General features: G+C 38.6%; 1 protein-coding gene across 22 annotated transcripts in view; it reads left to right on the forward strand.

The window, feature by feature from the left end:
• LOC308615713 (zinc finger protein 227-like) overlaps positions 1 to 16,746 on the forward strand; it is a 379,433-nt gene that overhangs the window by 69,967 nt on the left and 292,720 nt on the right. The window contains exon 10 of one of the 22 annotated variants that reach the window (XR_014015542.1): positions 15,850 to 15,907. The exons of the other annotated variants lie outside the window; for them this stretch is intronic. The gene's annotated coding sequence lies outside the window, so the exon portion shown is untranslated. The remainder of the gene's footprint in view (positions 1 to 15,849; positions 15,908 to 16,746) is intronic. 22 annotated transcript variants of the gene reach the window in all.

Here is a 16,746-nt window from a genome sequence, read left to right on the forward strand (position 1 = left end):
CAGGAAGATCCCACATGCTGCGGAGTGGCTGGGCCCGTGAGCCATGGCCGCTGAGCCTGCGCGTCCGGAGCCTGTGCTCTGCAACGGGAGGGGCCACAACAGTGAGAGGCCTGCGTACCCCCCCCCCCAAAAAAAAAGGAAGAAGATGTTGGGGGGTAGGAGTTTATTAATTAATTAATTTTTGCTGTGTTGGGTCTTTGTGTCTGTGTGAGGGCTTTCTCTAGTTGTGGCAAGTGGGGGCCACTCTTCATCGTGGTGCGTGGGCCTCTCTTGTTGCGGAGCACAGGCTCCAGATGCGCAGGCTCAGTAGTTGTAGCTCACGGGCCTAGTTGCTCTGTGACATGTGGGATCCTCCCAGACCAGGGCTCGAACCCGTGTCCCCTGCATTAGCAGGCGGATTCTCAACGACTGCACCACCAGGGAAGCCCCATTGATCTATATTTCTGTTTTTGTGCCAGAACCATATTGTCTTGATTACTGTAGCTTTGTAGTATAGTCTGAAGTCAGGAAGTCTGATTCCTCCAGCTCCGTTTTTTTCCCTCAAGATTGCTTTGGCTATGCAGGGTGTTTTGTGTCTCCATACAAACTTTAAGATTTTTTGTTCTAGTTTCGTAAAAAATGCCATTGGTAATTTGATAGGAATTGTCTTGAGTCTGTAGATTGCTTTGAGTAGTATAATCATTTTCAAAATGTTGTTTCTTCCAATCCACGAACATGGTATATCTCTCCATCTGTTTGTATCACTTTAATTACTTTCATCAGTGTCTTATAGTTTTCTGAGTACAGGTCTTTTACCTCCTTAGGTAGGTTTATTCCTAGGTATTTTATTCTTTTTGTTGCAGCGGCGAATGAGATTGTTTCCTTAATTTCTCTTTCTGGTCTTTTGTTGTTAGTGTATAGGAATGCAAGAGATTTCTGTGCATTAATTTTGTATCATGCACCTTTACCAAATTCATTGATTAGATCTAGTAGTTTTCTGGTGGCATCTTTAGGATTATCTATGTATAGTATCATGCCATCTGCAAACAGTGACAGTTTTACTTCTTTTCCAATTTGTATTCCTTTTATTTCTTTTTTTCCTCTGGTTGCTGTGGCTAGGACTTCCAAAACTATGTTGAATAATAGTGGCAAGAGTGGACATCCTTACCTTATTCTTGATCTTAGAGGAAATGCTTTCAGTTTTTCACCATTGAGAATGATGTTTGCTGTGGGTTTGTCATATATGGCCTTTATTATGTTGAGGTAGGTTTCCTCTGTGCCTACTTTCTGGGGAGTTTTTATCATAAATCAGTGTTGTATTTTGTCAAAAGCTTTTTCTGCATCTGTTGAGATGATCTTGTGGATTTATTCTTCAATTTATTAATATGGTGTATCACATTGATTGATTTACATATATTGAAGAATCCTTGCATCCCTGGGATAAATCCCACTTGATCATGGTATATGATCCTTTTAATGTGTTGTTGGATTCTGTTTAGTAGTATTTTGTTGAGGATTTTTGCATCTATATTCATCAGTGATATTGGTCTGTAATTTTCTTTTTTTGTAGTATCTTTGTCTGGTTTTGGTAGCAGGGTGATGGTGAACTTGTAGAATGAGTTTGGGAGTGTTCCTTACTCTGCAATTTTTTGGAAGAGTTTGAGAAGGATGGGTGTTAGCTCTTCTCTAAATGTTTGATAGAATTTACCTGTGAAGCCATCTGGTCCTGGACTTTTGTTTGCTGGAAGATTTTTAATCACAGTTTCAATTTCATTACTTGTGATTGGTCTGTTCATAGTTTCTATTTCTTCCTGGTTCAGTCTTGGAAGGTTATACCTTTCTAAGAAGTTGTCCATTTCTTCCAGGTTGTCCATTTTATTGGCATAGAGGTGCTTGTAGTAGTTTCTTACGATGCTTTGTATTTCTGCAGTGTCCATTGTAACTTTTCTTTTTTCATTTCTAATCTTAACTGATTTGAGTCCTCTCCCTCTTTTTCTTGATGAGTCTGGCTAAAGGTTTACCAGTTTTGTTTATCTTCTCCAAGAACCAGCTTTTAGTTTTATTGATATTTGCTATTGTTTTCTTTGTTTCTATTTCATTTATTTCTGCTGTGATCTTTATGATTTCTCTCCTTCTATAACTTTGGGTTTTGTTTGTTCTTCTTTCTCTAGGTCCTTTAGGTATAAGGTTAGATTGTTTATTTGAGATGTTTGTTGTTTCTTGAGGTAGACTTGTATTGCTATAAACTTCCCTCTTAGAATTGCTTTTGCTGCATCCCATTGGTTTTGATCGTTGTGTTTTCATTTTCATTTGTCTCTAGGTATTTTTTGATTTCCTCTTTGATTTCTTCACTGATCTCTTGGTTATTTAGTAACGTACTATTTAGCCTCCATGTGTTTGTGTTTTTTACGTTTTTTTCCCTGTAATTGATTTCTAATCTCATAGCGTTGTGGTCAGAAAGGATGCTTGATATGATTTCAATTTTCTTAAATTTACTGAGGCTTCATTTCTCACCCAAGCTGTGATCTATCCTGGAGAATGTTCCATGCACACTTGAGGTGAAAGTGTAATCTGCTGTTTTTGGATGGAATGTCCTATAAATATCAAATAAATGTATCTGGTCTACTGTGTCATTTACAGCTTGTGTTTCCGTATTAATTTTCTGTTTGGATGATCTGTCCATTAGTGTTAGTGAGGTGTTAAAGTCCCCTAATATTACTGTGTTACTGTCGATTTCCTCTTTTACAGCTGTTAGCAGTTGCCTTACGTATTGAGGTGCTCCTATGTTGGGTGCATATATATTTGTAATTGTTACATCTTCTTCTTGGATTGATCCCTTGATCATTAAGTAGTGTCCTTCCTTGTCTCTGGTAACATTCTTTATTTTAAAATCTATTTTATCTGATATGAGTATTGCTACTCCAGCTTTCTTTTGATTTGCATTTGCATGGAACATCTTTTTTCATCCCCTCACTTTCAGTCTGTAGGTGTCCCTAGGTCTGAAGTGGGTCTCTTATAGACAGCATGTATATGGGTCTTGTTTTTGTATCCATTCAGCAAGGCTGTGTCTTTTGGTTGGAGCATTTAATCCATTCACGTTGAAGGTAATTATCAATATGTATGTTCCTATGACCATTTTCTAAATTGTTTCGGGTTTGTTTTTGTAGGCCCTTTTCTTCTCTTGTGTTTCCCACTTAGAGAAGTTCCTTTAGCATTTGTTGTAGAGCTGGTTTGGTGGTGCTGAATTCTCTTAGCTTTTGCTTTTCTGTAAAGCTTTTGATTTTCCGTCGAATCTGAATGAGATCCTTGCTGGGTAGAGTAATCTTGGTTGTAGGTTCTTCCTTTTCATCACTTTAAATATATCATTCCACTTGTTTCTGGCTTGTAGAGTTTCTGCTGAGAAATCAGCTGTTAACCTTATGAGGATTCCCTTGTATGTTATTTGTGGTTTTTTTCCCTTGTTGTTTTTAATAATTTTTTTTGTCTTTAATTTTTGTCAATTTGATTACTATTTGTCTTGGTGTGTTTCTCCTTGGGTTTATTCTGCCTGGGACTCTGCACTTCCTGGACTTGGGTGGCTATTTCCTTTCCCATGTTAGGGAAGTTTTGGACTATAATCTCTTCAGATATTTTCTCGGGTCCTTTCTCTCTCTCTTCTTCTGGGACCCCTATAATGTGAATGTTGTTGCGTTTAGTGTTGTCCCAGAGGTCTCTTAGGCTGTCTTCATTTCTTTTCATTCGTTTTTCTTTATTCTGTGCTGTGGCAGTGAATTCTACCATTCTGTCTTCCAGTTCACTTATCTGTTCTTCTACCTCAGTTATTCTGCTATTGACTCCTTCTAGTGTATTTTTCATTTCAGTTATTGTATTGTTCATCTCTGTTTGTTTGTTCTTTAATTCTTCTAGGTGTTTGTTCTTTAATTCTTCTAGATCTTTGTTAAATATTTCTTTCATCTTCTCTGTCTTTGCCTCCATTCTTTTTCCGAGGTACTGGATCATGTTCACTATCATTATTCTAAATTATTTTTCTGCAAGATTGCCAATCTCCACTTCATTTAGTTGTTTTTCTGGGGTTTTATCTTTTTCCTTCATCTGTTACATAGTCCCCTGCCTTTTCATTTTGTCTATCTTTCTGTGAATGTGCTTTTCGTTCCACAGGCTGCAGGATTGTAGTTCTTCTTGGTTAATGCTGCTAGTGTTGGAGGGTCTCCTGCAGAGGCGGGGGGCGGCTGTGGCTCAATGTGGGGACAAGGACACTGGCAGTAGAAGCTCTGGGAAGTACTCCTTGGTACGAGCCCTCCTGGAGTCCACTATTAGCCCCACCAAAGAGAAAATCCTGCACTATTGATATCTGATCAAGTTTTTCATCTCTTAGCTTTGGCATCTCACCAAATTCCTTATCCTGCACTCTAGATATCTTATCACCCTGGCCTGCCTTCAGCAATAATCCTGTCAAATTGGTTATGCAGAATCTCTCCTTACTCCTGATGTTTTCCTCTTAGTAATTTTCCATCCACTGATTTCCAACCTGCTCTTTGGCTATATATTTCCACTTTTTCTTGCTCTATTCAGAGTTGACCCAGTCTCTGTCCCCCACTACAAACCCCATTGTAATAGTCTCCCTGAAAAAAGTCTTCCACAAGTGTCAGAATAATCTTTTTATTTAATAGGCATTTTCTTAATTCCTTGTTTTCAACACACACCTTGTTCTCTGTTAAGCCTGGGTGTGGCTGAGTCCCAAGTCTTCCTGGACTCAGTTTCTCTAAAGAGTACATTTTCTCTTTTCTTGAGGGGATGGGGAGGGAAACTCACTTGGTGCAGGGTAGAGGAGGTATGTAGTATCAAATGAATCCTTATGTAGTCCCATCCTTTTCTCTGCCTCCCAAGGTACCTGGTGCGTCCAATTCTTGAGAGCTTTCCAGGGTTCTAAAGAGAGTCTCAATCTACTTGTCGTCATTGTCATTCTCTGCAAGTTTCAGCTTTCTTTATGCTTCAAGTCATTTACCACTTCCCAATCTGTTTTCCATCCTCTTAAGTTTTAATAAAAATATCTTGCTTGTCATTGCCTTTTTTCCCATTTCCTTTGTCCTTTAAAGTTTATAATGTTTTTTATTCTTTTATGTTATGCTAAAGTTGTTTCAAGAAATAAATCCATGGAGTCAAACCACCATTTTATATAGAACTTCCTATTTGCTATTTAAAGAATGATTTTATGCATATATTCATTCTTTACAAAGTCTGTTGAGGAGGTAGACGCTGGTTGACATCTTTTGGATCTCTAGTTCCCCAAACACTGCACCTTGTGTTGTAAACTCAAAAGTGTTTAGCATTGATGAGTTAGTTTTACACATTCTGATTCTTATGTTCTCATTCACCACGTTCCTGTAATATACCTAATGTGCGTAAGGGTCAGAGGCAGTGTGTAAGTATTTGCCTGTGTGTTTATATGTGTCTGAACTAGAAATACGGCATACTCCCTGCCTATAAGTGACTCATTATCTATTTGGAAAAACAAAACTTCTATTCTTAGAATGTTAAAAACAAGATGATAATTAGAAAACAATAGGATAAAAGTAAAGAGATACCACAAGAGGGAGTTATTTGTCAAATGAGAGATCAGTGTTTGTATTCAGAAGCTGGCCAGATCTTTATCTGACTGAGGTGGAATTGAAAATTTTCATAAAAGAGCTGGATTTGAGTGAAGGCTTGGTGGATTCATAGACTTAAAACTATTTAAATTCTAGGCTGTTGTGTCAAGGACTGTCATGTATTCATGAAACCCAATTTCCTAATCCACTTATTTCCCATCCTGGGCCCATGGCTAGACTATATTTCTGAGTTGGGTGGGACCATGAAAAAGTTTGATAGAAGTGATGCACTCCACACTCATCCTGTCCCTTAAAACACCCCTCAAGTGATCACTGTATGTTCTCAGCCTTCCCTAGTCTGTGGCCAGTCTTTGTACTCTCATTCCTATCCAACTTGACATATGGTTGTAAATCTCCATGTGCTATTCTCTTCTTCCCTAACTACACTTGTTTCCTGCTGTCTCCTGGCTTCCTCACCTCAGTGCCCCTAGGATGTGGCCTGACACAAATTGAATTGAAAGTGGTGGCAAAACACTCAACTGTCCAGTGGGCACTTAGCCTGTGGGCACTCCAGCAGGAAGTTGGAGGTGTAAACTGATTTCCACTTTGAATATTTTTCTGGATTTTAAACACCTGAACTGACTGACATGGTCCTAGAAAGGGTGGTTTATATTGGCTTTGAAGTGCAGCATTTGATTGCAGTGAAACTTTTTTTTTGAGCCAATAGCTGTTTTCTAGGAGGAAGTTTCATTCTTTTTACAAATCCTAAGTTTCTTGGCACTCATCAATTGCATGGACCAATACAGATTTAAAAACTGTAGAAACACCTTGGCTGCAGGGGTTTATTTCCTTGGTAAGACTGGCCATGCACTGTGAACATCTGAGTGCCAGAAGCAGTGATGCCCTTATGATTTGGGGCAGCTGTGAAGTAAATCTGACCTGTGTGGTGGGCATGAACTACTTGATGGTATCAGCTTTAAAAAACAGGCAATCGTAGGCCATGCACAACGCTCAGGCTCTACCCGCTCAATGTGAGTATTTGGAAGTAATGAGTGCATGAAGAAAATAAGATTGATTTGGGATCTTCGACATAACCTACTCCATATGAGCAAGTCAGCTATGCATAGCTCTCAATTCAGTTAGTTGTTTTCACATTAATTAACTCCTGCATATTAAATTTCCCCCCAGTCATGACTAAAATGTTAAGCTGTTTTTAATTTGTGCTGTTAAGAACCACATCATGGACTGCATTTTCCATCCACTATGCACAGATTGCCTCCAATGACAGGCACACCCAAGGGCTGTAGTTAGAGCTGCAGAAAAAAAAATTCAGGGATCTTTTGAATATTGCATAAGCACATATGGGATTCTCTGCTTTAGCATCCTGTGAGAATGAGGGTGATCAGATTGTTTTGAAGGAAACAAATTACAGGAAAGCTTTCACTAGAATCCATTGAAATCATCTTCTGTTACCCAGGGACTGTTTCTTTATTCCAGATGCTTGGAATTAATTCCACATTCAAAGCCTGTTTTCTAGAGGAAGAAAGATAGGCTTCTTTATAATTTTTTAAGAGGTTAAAGGTGGGAAAGTTTCTTAATTTATTTTCTTGGAGAAAACAAAATATAGCAAGCAGCATTATAATCCCTCTTAAGGATTTATTGAAATGTCAAACTCTGGGGGGCTGAAGCTGTATGAGGAAAATGAATAAACAGCAGATTAGCATTTAGACAATATTCTTTTATTGTTTGACTACAGGAAATAATGCTCAATAGAATTAATTTGGATTTTGGCAGGAATTTGAATAGTAGAGGTAAAGCATGCAAATAATTGAGTAAATCTGAGTCTTGTAAGAACATTTATTGGAATAAATTAAGGAATAACATGATGACAAAAATTCTTTTGGAGGCTATAAGTACCAAAAAGCAAGAAAGTAAGAATTTTATACTTATTCAGTGGTTTTCTGGAATTTAAAATAGGAAGGTCTCTTTTTCTTTTTCTTTTGAAATCAGGACTTTTTAGCACTAGTGCAATTGAGAACTAAAATCCATCATTGGTATTGAAAGCCATCATTTGTCACTGAGTTGTCAAGGCTAGAAAGTAAAATGATTTCAAATACTGTCTGCCCATTTTCAGTCAGGAATAGAGAAAGAATGACCCTCTAACTAGTTATTGGGAGTCTTAGGATCTCTTTATATAAAGAAAGGGTATATATCATTTAAAAAAATAATAAATTTATTTATTTATTTTTGGCTGCATTAAGTCTTTGTTGCTATGCGTGGGCTTTTTCCAGTTGCGGCGAGCGAGGGCTACTCTTTGTTGCAGTGCACAAGCTTCTCTTTGTGGTGGCCTCTCTTGTTGTGGAGCACGGGCTCTAGAGCGCAGGCTCAGTAGTTGTGGCTCACAGGCTTAGTTGCTCCGTGGCACGTGGGATCTTCCTGGACCAGGGCTTCAACCCATGTCCCCTGCATCAGCAGGCGGATTCTTAACCACTGTGCCACCAGGGAAGTCCGAGAAAGGGTATATCATTTTTAACATAAAGTTTTCTTCTATGCAAGAACCTATTCTGATAATTTAATTACTGTAGTTTATTGAGCATAAATCGTGAACATTTCAGCTATTTTCTCCACTTTCGTTTTAGATCTAATTAGAACTAGATAGCCTATTTAAATGTATACATGCAGAAATATTTACATTTAATGGAGAAGCTTAAGAATATCCTAAATAAGAAAGCCATTTATTTTACTGATGAACTCTCCAAGCTGTGTCATGTTGATCAGCTCATACAACTAAATGGAATTAATTTACTTAATTCATTCTCCTTCCTATATGGTGAGACCTTTCAGGGCATTGTTGGGAAAGCTTCTTCATTATATGTATTAAGATTCCTGGGTCTATTATCAATTTCAGTGTAGAAAATAGTGGTTCTGTTTTCTTTCCTAGGCACTCAGTCTAGTAGTCTACAGAGAGAGGAAGTGGAGCTCCTCTGAATATGGTCAGGAGTAACTAAAAGGCCAAGGAGATTAAGTGGGGACAGTCTGAGTTCTAGAAGGGCAGTGATGGGAACAAAACCACAGCTGGCCAGAAAGTTGTTTAGATGAGAAATCAGAGTCTTAAGAATATTGCCCTACCTTTGCATTCCTTTCCACTCCTTTTCCTTTGAGTGGACACCTTGTGATGAGGATATCCTTGTTCTGCCTATTTTCAGAAAAAAGAAGATAAAGAGTAGGCTCGGGATCGCAGGAGCCTGGGCTACCAATGTGGTTGTGGTTGGTGTGGTTAACTGAGAGCCATAATGTTTCACCTGTTGGCAGTGTCCCCAGTTGCTTAAGGAGAAAATTGCCAAAGAGAACAGGCATCACCTTCCTTGCCCAGATCCTGTGCCATCTTACTACGACAACGCACCAATAACCCAGAGGACCACTGTGTGTGGAGAGCAATGAGAGGTGATAGGTGCCTGACCCCCCATTCCTGTTCTCTCCGTTTTCCCCTCCCTCCTTCCTTTCCTGACTCTCCTCCTTTCCCTTCAGTCTCTTTTCTAATATTCCTTTCTGCTCCCTCTCCACTTCTCTTCACTAACCAAATGGCTGTTTTGTGATATAGACCTGATCTACTACAAACATATAATAAAACTTGCCATTTATTAAACCAGCTCTCTTTAGTGTATTTGTCATGGCTGTAATAATCTCATGACCTAATCTGATACTGCAGTCTATGTCCCTTGAGTGCAATTACATTATTTAAGCATAATAATAGTAATTTGAATTTAAAGATCTCCTAAAGCTATGAGTAGAATTAAACACCTATCCCAGTGTAGAACTCTCAGCATAAAAAAGCCTTTTGAGTTAGGACATGTCAAGGTGCAATGGTTTTTTTTTTTTTTTTTTTTTTAAAGTATAGTTGATTTACAGTATTGGGTTAGTTTTAGGTGTATGGCATAGTGATTCAGTATTTTTACAGATTATATTCCATTATAGATTATTATAAGATAATGGGTATAGTTCCCTGTGCTACACAGTAAATTCTTGTGGCTTATCTATTTTATTTTATTTTACTTTTTTTTTTTGGCCATGCTGCACGGCATGTGGGATCCTAGTTCCCCAACCAGGGATTGAACCCATGCCCCCTGGGGTGGAAGCATGGAGTCTTAACCACTGGGCTGCCAGGGAAGTCCTATCTGTTTTATATATAGTAGTTTGTATGTGTTAATCCCAAATCCCTAATTTGACCCTTCCCCTTTCCCTCTTCTCTTTGGCAACCACAATTTTGTTTTCTGTATCTGCAAGTCTGCTTCGGTTTTGTATACACATTCATTTACATTATTTTTTAGATTTCATTTAGTATTTGTCTTTTTATGTCTGACTTATTTCCATAAGCATAATATTCTCTAGGTCCATCCGTGTTGCTGCAAATGGCAAGGCTCAACAGTTTTTCCTCAGCATGTTTGAACATGAAGTGACCAAATATCAGCATGTATATTAGATTATTTAAATGCTGAGGATAAAATTGAGAACATATTTAATTTCCTTAAGTATATTCAGGGGCACAAAGCAATTAAGAGTTTTGCAAGGCTAAGAGATCTCTCTCCTCTTTGATCTGAAAGAAACTGTTGTTTGAATATGTATTACTAGTAAATGCTAGCTAGGCCTCAGATGATTTATCATGAATGATCTAAAGATTCACCCTCCTGTTGTTGGGCATGAAATACCTCCCCTTTTAAGGGATGCTTTGATGTTCTAATGGAATATCTTTTATCCATTCACAGAATCCCTATCATTTTCCAGTTTAGTGAAGCCACTTAACACTGTGTCTTTTTCTCTCTGACTTCTAAGTCCCGTCATATCTTGAGAGAATCTCTAATTATGAGTAGTCTTGGTGGAGGCATTGTCCACTTCCCAATATGGAAATGCAAAAGGTTGGGTCCTTATCTTGATGATACTGCTTGGGCATGACCTATACTCAGCTGACTGGATGCTCCTGCCAGGTATTTAAAACCTTAAATTAGTAAATACAAGAAAGGACAGCTGGGTTCACCGGAGTGGCAGTGACATAGAGTGTCCAGTGGTGGCAGTATCCTGGCAGATTATTACTGTTAAAAATGATTGTTGTGCTTCCAGCTCCTTGGATTTTAGAGATGTTTATTTTATGAGCCTGATCATTAAGTTTCCATCAATTGTGTGAGTCCTCAGTATGTTTCTAATAATTTTATTTTTGGTAAATAGAGCCAGATTTAGTATCTGTGGTAGATAGAAATACCAACCTTGGTCCTTAACCTCTCTTTATATTCAAGCTCCTTGCCATGTGACTTTGCAGTCCTCTCCATAAAAATGGTGTGCATTTCCTCATGTCTTGACTTTGATACTTGTGTCAGTTCTGAGTTAGACCTTAGCAGGTATCACATTTCTACCTGCCTTCTTGGGCTTCTGCTACTGACATGAGAAAGCTTCTTTGGGTACCTTGTGCTCCTTTAGCCTGTGCCTCAGAATCAATGCATATTGGATAGACCTCAGCCCAACCTGCAGTGAGGAGCAAAGTCCAGCTGAACTTTGAAGCAGCACCACCTAGCCAAGCCCAGCCTGGATTAGCTGCCTATCAAAAGGAACACAGATGTGTGAGTGGGTCCAGCTGAGATTAATAGAACCAAATATGTTAACCTGCAGCTCTCTGAGAAATACATGATTTTTGTTTATGCCACTGAGATTGTGTGCTTATATGTTTTGTAGCACACGATAGCTAACTGATACATATCTGCTACTTGCAATTGAAAGTATTCTAATCAATGGAATATATGGATGTTGATGGTATGAGGGAAGCATGTGTGTATGATCCTATCCTTAGCCCTGTGAGGTAGATCTTGTCCAGCCTTAGCAATCATGTTTTCCTATTCTTTTTCCTGTTTTGGTTGAAATGAGCATATGACTTAGTTTTCACATTAATGAGATGTATGGGAAGTCGTGTGTGTGTGTGTGTGTGTGTGTGTGTGTGTGAGTGAGTTTTTTTCCTTTCCTGGTAAAAGAGGATACATTGGAAGAGACGTTCTCTGTTCTTTTGTTCTTCTCTCTTTCTTCCTGGAGTTGAGGAAACTGTGTTCATCGAGGAACACCTGAGTATAGCAGAGAGGGAATGAACCTGGGTGCCTGATGCCAATGAGCTACTCAATTAACCAACTCTGGACTGTCTTACCTCTGAGTTTTGTATCATTTGAAAGAATACTTTTTTTTTTCTGTCAATGGATATATATATATTTTTTAACATCTTTATTGGAGTATAATTGCTTTGTTTTGTTAGTTTCTGCTTTATAACAAAGTGAATCAGCTACATGTAAAGAATACATTTTTATTTTTAAGCTGATTGGGTTTTTTTTTTTTAACTTGTTAAAAGTGTCTTAACTGATGTGGATGTGGTGTGTATGGAGCATGAGGAGGACTGGATGCGCTAAAAGTTTGGGTAAAAAGAAGAAAATAGTTCAAGTCACCCTTTATGAAACTGTAGGTACACAGCAGCATGTGTTAAGTGGGTACAGGTGGAAAGCAGCCCACATCTACCTGGTATTTCCTCTGTACCCTCTGCTGTGGCTTTATTTGCTCTGTATGGATCCCAAATAATGGGAGACATACCTTAATTGCTGACTCTTTTTGCAGAGTCCATATCTAGAAGACTCTGACCCATAAAACACTTACCCTACCTTTCACTTTTGGAAGGAAGTTTGGCAGGTCAAATTGGCTCTATATCTCATGTGAAATCAGGTGGTGTATTGTTTGAACATAACAATTTATACTCAATCCTGATGTCCAGGCTGTATCCCACACCAATTAGATCAGAATCTCTGGGGCTGGGAACCAAGTGTGAGTGTTTTTAAAGCTTCCCAAATAAATTCCAGTATGCAGTCACAGTTGAGAACCACTATTCCAACTTTTGTCCTCCTATGAGTGAAGCAAACCCCAAATCAAATGTGTAGACAAGGGGAAAGAAGGCATAGGAAAGAAAAGACTATGGAGGTATTCATTATCTATTGCTACGTAACAACTCCCTAATTTAGCAGCTTAGAGCAACAACCTTTCTTCTCATTTCTGTGGATTAGGAGTCTGGGAACAACTTAGCTGGTTGTCGTGGCTAAGGGCCTCATGCAGCTGCAGTCAAGCTATTGGCCAAGGCGGCAGTCATCTGAAAGCTTGAATGGAGCTGGTGAATCTTCTTTTAAGATTCCTAGTCCCATGGCTGTTGATAGGAGGCCTCCGCTCTTTGCTAGCTGTTGGCAGGAGGTATTAGCAGCTTGCCAAGAGCTTTTCTCTCTGGAGCTGCTTAAGTGTCCTTGAAACATGGCAGCTGACTTCCCCCAAGCAGGTAATTCAAGAGAGAGCAAGGTGGAAGCTCTGATGTCTCCATGACCTAGCCTTCGAAGTCATACACCATCATTTCCACAATATCCTATTGGTTATACAGGTCAGCCCTATTCAATGTGAGATGGGACTACAAAGGTCTGGAGTCTGGAATCATTGGGTCTATCTAGGCTACTACACTGGGATAAAAATAAATAAATATTTGTCTTTATTTTAAGGGTGGATGTCTGTTAAGCTGAATAATTACCATTTTGTTTTTGCTGTATGGTGAGAACATAAAAGCTCTATTCTCATAGCAACTTTCATGTATATAATGCAATATTGTTAAATGTAGTCACCATGCTGTAATTAGATCCTCAGAACTTATTAATCTTATATTGAAAATTTATACCCTTTGACCAACATCTCCCTGTTTTCCCCATCCCTCAGCCCCGGCAACCACCATTCTCTCTGTTTCCATGAGTTTAATGTTTTTAAAGTTCACATATAAGTGATATCATACAGTATTTATCTTCCTCTGTGTGACTTATTTCACTTAGCATAATACCCTCAGAATTCATTCATGTTGTCACATTGGGAGAATTTCCTTCTTTTTTTATGGCCGAATAATATTCCATTATTTATCTGTACACCACATTTCCTTTATCCATTCATCCATCAACAGGCACTTAAGTCATTTCCATGTCTTGGCTACTGTGAATAATGCTACAGTGAACATGGGACTGCAGATATCTCTTTGAGATGGTGATTTCATCTCCCTTGGATATATGCCTAGAAGTAGAAATGCTGTATTGTATGATAGTTCTATTATTAATTCCATACTGTAAAATCAAATTCTTAATTTCTTTCTCTACATTTGTTCCTCTATTTTCTTCTCTTTCTTAGTATCTGCAATTTCATTCTTCCAGTTGATCATGTAAAAAATCTGGAGTCATCCTTACCTCTCTTTCTCTCATACTCCACATGCAACAATCTATCCACAACCTTCTTCTTTCTCCTTTCAAATTATTTCTTGAATCGAACTATTTCTCACTACCTCCACCACTACTATGCTGGTCCACCTCATCTATTGCTTAGAAGTGCAATAGCATTTTAATGCATCTCTCTGCTCTAACCCTGCCCTTATAACCTCTTTTCCATAGAGCATTAAAAATGAGAGACAGGTGTTGTCAGTTCTCTGTTCAAAACTTTAAGATGGTTTCACATTTAAAAAATTTTTGCTCTGGTCTACAGTTCCTAATATGGTCTGCTTCCCATTCCTCTTCTACTCCTGCTACCTTTGTGTCCTCATCTTCTACCATCTCCCCTTACACCACTCTACTTCACTCTATTCCACTCTACTCCATCACACTGGCCTTCTTGCTATTCCTTGCACATCAAGCACACTCATTCGTCCCTCAGGGACTTTACACTACCTCTTCCCATGTCTGTAATTTTCTCCCCCATGTATCTGTTCAGTGTGCTTTCTTCCTCCTTTTAGAGCTCAGCTTCAGTATCTTTCTAAATAGGAGGCTGTTCCTTATCTTCATATGTAAAGAGTATTTTTTTCAACCTCATCTATCCCTTTACAATGCTCTAATGAAAAATAGACTCATCCTAGGAAACATACCAAAAAATACAAGCATAGTGATAAGTCAGAAAGATTTATTTGACAGCAGGTGGTGTCTGTAAGATATATTAGGAAGTACAATCAATTCTTTCCACAATTATACTGGAAGCAAAATTTGTTTTCATGTTATTGGGAGAAAACCAATTAGCCTAGGGTTACTGATCTGGAAGGACAAGTCAGTCAGCAAACATGGTAAGCCAAGCACCAAACTACTTCCATCAACAGGGGCATGATAGTACAAAAAGTGGATGTGTAAAGCATATTTGCTCATGGAAATAAGGGGCTGGCATCACTACCCTTGTTACTGAATCAAACTTGGGTCCACTTGCCTGTGCACAGTAAAGCCAATCTGCTGACACAGGGTTGTGGTGAAGGAAAGTGCTGCATTTAATGCAGGGCGCCAAGCAAGGAGTCCAAGCAGCTAGTGCTTGAAAGACCTGAACTCCCTGAAGGCTTTCAAGGAAAGGTTTTTAAAGACAGGATGAGGAAGGGGGTCAGCTTGTGGACATTATTCTGACTCGTTGTTGGTGAGGTAATTGGGAGTCAACATCATGAACATTCTGGTTCCAGCCAGTCTGTGGTCTACGTGCTTGTGGGTAACCATACAGTTAACTTCTTCCACCTGGTGGGGGTTTCAGTATCTGCAAAACAGCTCAAAGGACCTGGCTCAGAATGTTATCTAGAGCCATTAGGGAGGAATTAAAGGTCCTTGACTTTAACCGCTAAACCATTATTTTTTTTGTCTTTCTTGACTGTTTTCATTTCTTTCTGCATTTTCTCACTTCTCTGATTAAATTTATTCTTTGACTAAAGTTTTTGTACAGACAAAAGGCAGGTGGAGGACATGGTGAAGAGTCCTGTTCTGGGAGAGCCCCATAGGGTCCTTCTCGGTTACACCCTAAGGGAGATAGTCCCAGAGAACAAGGATAAAGTCAAAGAAGGGACAAGGAAGGGAGGGGCTTTGATTTTATATAAATTTATAAAACTAAGTGTGCCTTTTTGAGGATGTCTTAGGCTTGCAAATCTACTTCCTTGTTGTTTTGCCTTCTCTACCAGTTGGTAGAGCTTCGAGACTAATTCTTAGACTAGGAGATGGTGGAGTTTGCTCCCTTTTTAAGTTGATGAGTTGAACTGGGCTGCTGTGGTTATGATATGCTGTGAGCTACTGGTTTGTAACTCAGCAATGATACAGGTTGTATCTATACAAACAAACAAGTTTTAGAGGTCAATATCCAAAGAAATTAAGTAAAATAATTTAAAATTTGAACTAATTTGACATTTTTGGTCTGATGTATCCATCAAAGAGTTCATTTGTTTATGTGTATACTATCACAGTTTCAGGCACTGTTGTTTTCTCCATGATCCTGCTCTATCAGTGATTTCAAGAACCAAGGTAAATGGGGAGAGACAAGAATGAAGAATGGACTTTTTAAAAAGTTTTGGCAGACTGTAATGTGACTAGGGACAACTTTATTTTGTCATGATCCATTAGCCCTCTCTTCCTTTTTTTTTTGCAGTTATTTTAATAGAGAAGATAGACTGAGTGGGCAATCTGTGGCTCATTCTTTTTTTTTTTTTTTTTTTAATCTTTTTCTTGGAAAAGAAATTAGCCTGAAACATGTACATGAAATTGTTTTCTTTTTCTCTCACTATTTCTGTTATTTTCATTGCATCAGTAATGCTGAAAGCATTGTCAGTTTTTCTTTGTCGTTTTCTCTCTCTTCTCTCTTTTTTTGCTTTAAAAAGAGGTACAGGGCTTCCCTGGTGGCGCAGTGGTTGAGAGTCCGCCTGCCGATGGAGGAGACACGGGTTCGTGCCCCAGTCCAGGAAGATCCCACATGCTGCGGAGTGGCTGGGCCCGTGAGCCATGGCCGCTAAGCCTGCGTGTCCGGAGCCTGTGCTCCACAACGGGAGAGGCCACAACAGTGACAGGCCCACGTACTGCAAAAAAAATAAAAAAATAAAATAAAATAAAATAAAAATAAAAAGAGGTAGAAATTAAAAAAAATAAAGAGGTAGAAATGAGTTAACCTATAAGCATGTAAAGAAAGTGGACATTTAAGTGGAAAAATACAAAGTTCAACCTTAATTGTATTTTAACCCTATATTGCTAAAATGCACTAATCTATTCTTAACCCTGAAAGATTAGCAAGCTGATAGAATGGTAATTAATGATTTTAATTTTAGAATTATGATTTTAGCATTAGAGATTTCTGTTTTTAAAAAATTTTT

Source organism: Mesoplodon bidens (assembly GCF_964165515.1).
Source record: "Mesoplodon bidens genome assembly, chromosome: 4".
NCBI classification, from domain to species: Eukaryota; Metazoa; Chordata; class Mammalia; order Artiodactyla; family Ziphiidae; genus Mesoplodon; species Mesoplodon bidens.